Source organism: Malania oleifera, chromosome 3 (genome assembly GCF_029873635.1).
Source record: "Malania oleifera isolate guangnan ecotype guangnan chromosome 3, ASM2987363v1, whole genome shotgun sequence".
Lineage (NCBI taxonomy): Eukaryota > Viridiplantae > Streptophyta > Magnoliopsida > Santalales > Ximeniaceae > Malania > Malania oleifera.
In genome coordinates, this window is record NC_080419.1 from 21571446 (window position 1) to 21575879 (window position 4434).

At 38.9% G+C, this 4434-nt stretch overlaps 1 long non-coding RNA gene across 1 annotated transcript; it reads right to left on the minus strand.

Annotated features, from left to right (window-relative positions):
* Positions 1 to 444: 444 nt before the first annotated feature.
* LOC131152070 (uncharacterized) lies at positions 445 to 2819 on the minus strand. Its single transcript, XR_009135840.1, has 2 exons — positions 763 to 2819; positions 445 to 674 (listed from the first exon to the last, which is right to left on the minus strand). It is a non-coding gene; the product is annotated as an uncharacterized LOC131152070 (long non-coding RNA).
* Positions 2820 to 4434: the final 1615 nt, after the last annotated feature.

The following is a 4434-nucleotide window of genomic DNA, read 5'->3' on the forward strand; positions in this document are numbered from 1 at the left end:
CGTTGAGTCTAGTGCTTCTCAAATACAAAAATATTTTGTTAGAATCTTGTAGTCAGCAGCATTCAGTAGGACCAACATTGAGTTTGAAGTCCCGGAATGTAAAATTCTACGGGTTGGTTTGGAAATAAATTTAAGCCACCATAGAGTTTTCAATTTCTAGGAAATTGTGACACAAATTTTAATTGAGCTTTCTTTAGGACCTAGTAATTAATGTTTTACAAACCTTTTGCCAATTTTGAGGGTCCAATTTTCCTAATTTGAGTCTAGGATTTTTAAATCAAGTCCTGTAAATTGAAGCATTAAATTTTAAATCAAGTTTTACAGTCCTTGAGTCAAGTCTTAGGTCTGATAATTTTAAAATCGGGATTTTTTTTCGGGTATTAAAATCAGGTTCTGTTAACTATATATGTTTTTTTGTTCAAAATTGGTCAACCCTGAGTCACAGATAAAAATGCATACATCATAATTTTATTTTGGAGAGAGTTCATGAGCGCACATACAGAGGAATGTCACAGGGAATCTATTTACTCGGGGTTACATACACCAGTATGCAAATACAGAAAAAATACAAAAATACAAAAAGGGCATATTCTTGATCCTCCGTTCCTGGGGTGCCAGCTGGGAGTTCCCAAAAGTCCCCCTCTCTTCGAGCGCCACTTGGAGTTACCTGCATGCTGAAGAAAGGAGTAGGCAAGTTAGTCAACAAAGAGAAATCACAGGGTAAGAACAAAAAATAAAATCAAAATAATAAAGATACCCGACCATCCATTCCCGGGATGCCACCTGAGGGCACTCAAAATGCCCTCCACTCCACATCTGCCAGCTCGACCCATCCAAAAAGCTCACAAAACTGAGATGGCCACCTGGACTTTCACCTACGCACAGAATTGGGAAAATTAGTAGAAGAAGAAAAATAATAATAGAGGAAATCAAAGGAAATCACAAGGAATCATTCCCTGAAAAACCGTTAGAGGGGATTTCGTGGGAATAATCCACGCTGGAAGAGGTGAATTTGGTGCCAAAATCATCCCATAGCCTCCCTATAAATAGGGAGGCTCGCCTACTGTAGAGGGACACCTCAGAAAGCGCAAAAGCACCCTGCCAAACTGAGAGTGAGAGAGCATTAGAGATATCCTGCCAAATTGAGAAGTGAGGATTGAGAGCAGAAATAAATTCTACTAATTTGCAGGGAGCAGATAATAGAGAAGCAGAAAGGAAGAGAATAGGAAGAGAGGGAACCCTCACTCGGTTCCAGAAAGCTGGAATTGCTCACTCACAACCCGAAGCCAATTCAGAGATCCCCATTCAGCATCGGAGACCAAGCCAGAGAACTAGGCAGGCACAAACACACACAGGGGTTGGAAAAGAAGACTGGAGGAGAAAGAAGGAGAAGGTGAAATCAGATTTGCTCTTTGACAATTTTCAATCCATATTATTGTGTTGTATGTGCATTTGTGAGTGTAGGTACCTCCCGCCCCTCTTAAGTCCTTTGAATCTGAGCTCAGACCTGAACCCAAACCTAGGTTCAGATCATTGCTTCTAGGGATGATCCAAACCCATTCTTCCTATACTCGAATTGGACCTGCAACCTATACTTGAATTGAATTTGCAACCCAAAATCTGAAGTATGTTTGAACCGGAGCCCAACTTCTAAACCCCCCAACTAGCCCCACCTTTAAAATCCAATTGGCCTTGTTTTAAAATCTGAATTGTGCCAGCCCATTTTCTTTTTTCTTTTTAAAACCCACGTGGGCTCTGCTTTGAAACCCAAGTTGGGCTGGTCTATTTTTAAATCCATGCGGGCCCTGTTTTTAAAATTTGGTGTGATCCAGCCTAATTTTCAAAGCTTAACTGTGGCCCATTTTAAAAGATAACTTATTCAAGCCCATCCCAGTTCACCCCCACGTGTGCCCATAGGCACGTGACTCAGTTGGGTCTGTCCGAGTACCCACACAATTGGGTGAACTCATACAAGTCAACTTGTCACTTACTCACTCACTCACTCATTGGGTGAAGACGAGAGGACTTGTCTTCACCATTGAGACCTGCAACTCAAATTTCCACCCAAACTCTAACTCTAAACCTGTAGCTTAATACCCAAACCAACCAGTATTAACAAACCAACATCAACAACTCAACACAAATGTCATCAATCGAGCACCAATACCCACAATCATAGTTCAAAAATCATACATACCCACCTCAGATTTCAAAACAAAGAAAACACAAAACAAAAAATAAAAACTTCACCACAAAATAGATAGAGGTAAGGGAGGACACTTATCTAAGGATTGGCTTTCGAATAGTCAAACGAATCTCCACTTCGAAGATTTCAGATCCCCTAGAATCCTCGAGGGTTCGGGTCTGTCCCATTTTGAATAGAGAGAATACTTGGACTTGAAGACCCGTGAGGAAAAATTCCTTCGAGAGGTTAGAAAGTGGTTTAGATTTAGAGGAGGTGGAAGGATTGAGGTTTAGAGGCTTCGGTTTCAGTAAGGGAGACGAACCAAGGGCTAGGGTTTTTCATTGAGATGGAGAAGATCAGAGAAGTTGAGAAAGTTGCAGAGAACTAAGAGTATGGCTTTATGGCTTACAGGGAGTTTAGAAAAAGAAAAGAGTAGGGGTGAGCTTGAAGTGAAGGGATATATCAAGGAAGATTTAGGGTTGTTGATCATTTCAAAATGCTGAAGAGGAGACATTGAGTTGAGAAAGTATGGGCTAGGGTTTACAAGAAGACGATTCGGGAGGAGAAGGAAATGGAGATGGGGGAGAGGCAACCAGAGAAAAGAGAAAAGCAAGAAAGGAAAGAAAAATTAGAAAGAGAAGAAAAAAAAAAGAAGAAAAAAAAAAAGAGAAAAAAAAAAAATTCTTTTTAAATTGCTTGAGCCACAAAAATCCAACACGTGGCGTGCTCATTCACCACATACTCCGATGGCCGTGTGGCTTCCCCCTTGCCGTTGGATCTCCGTCCTCAGCGGACATTTGAGCTCGTGCCATTGCACCTATCCTCACCCACTTGAATCAACCACTTACAGAGCGTCACACGGCGTTGGTCTTACCCTAGACCTTAAACCGGGTTGACCCACACTAGACCAGTTCTCCCTTTGAACCGGTTGGGTCCCTGAACCGGTAAGAGACCGGTTTAGCATATATATGTACATATATTTAAATAAATTCCCAAAAATCCATAAAAATCACAAAAAATTCATAAAAGACATATAAAAATCCAGAAAATTCCCAGAAAAAAATTTTAAAAGAATCTTTTAAAGACTTGAAGATGATTTGCATTCAAAATTTTTGAAGAAAATATAATAAAATTCAAAGAATTTCCAAAAAGATGTTTTTGCACTCATTTTCAAAAAATATGTTTTAAAATTTCAAATAAAATCCCTAAATAGTTACAAAAATTCTAGAAAAATCCCAAAAATTTTCCAAGCCTCAACTTTCTCCGTTTTTATTCCAAACTTTGTTTTGTGCTATTTAAAGTTTAGAAAAATATTGGAAAATCTACATTGGTCTCGACCAATACCTTAAACTGGTTCTTCCCCAGACTGGCCAATGTTTGACCGGTTCGTTCCCCCCTTTTGAACTGGTTCACGCCGGTTTTCTCTATTTATTATTATTTAGATATTCACAAAAATTACAAAATTCTCAAAAAACATTTTCGTACTTTGATTTTCATTGATTTTATTTGTGTTATTTTTTAAGTTCGGGAAAAATCACAGAAAATCACAAAAAATATTTTCACACTTGAAAAATCACAAAAATCGTTTCCATCCCAAACAAATTTCAAAAAACCTCTCGGAGTAGTATTTTCCTGCTTAATAAAATCTATAGATTTCAAAAACCCCGGGAGCGTATTTCATACTTTATTTTCTTGATTTTCTTTCCCAATGATTGCAACTAAGGGCATGGACTCTTCAGAATATTGGATTGCCCCGGTTATGAGGGAATACATATATAGTATTTTCATTCTTTTGATTTTTGAAAGGGAGTAATTTTAAAAGACTTATTACATTTATTTCGGGATAATTTTTGAATAATCTGGTACCGTTCGTAAGAACGGACGTGTAGGGGGTACTAATACCTTCCCCTCGCGTAACCGTACTCCTGAGTCAGATTCCGGTAACGCAGACCGATTCTACCCTTAATGGGGTAGCAATCAAGTGTTCTAACTACACTTCAAAAGGTTAGTGGCGACTCCATCATATATATTTTTTTACGAAAATATCTTTTTCAAAATACACGTTCCATTTTTTCCCCTGTTCGCAAGCCGAACCCCCATTTTGTGCCAGAGAGAGTCGGTTCTCTTTGGGTCGGGTCTGGGACGTCGCGACACTAAACACATAATAAACGAGTCTCACTTTCAATAACTTATTTGAATGGAGCGAAACTCGCAAGAAATGCATCTCACATATTTAGACAATACGGTAC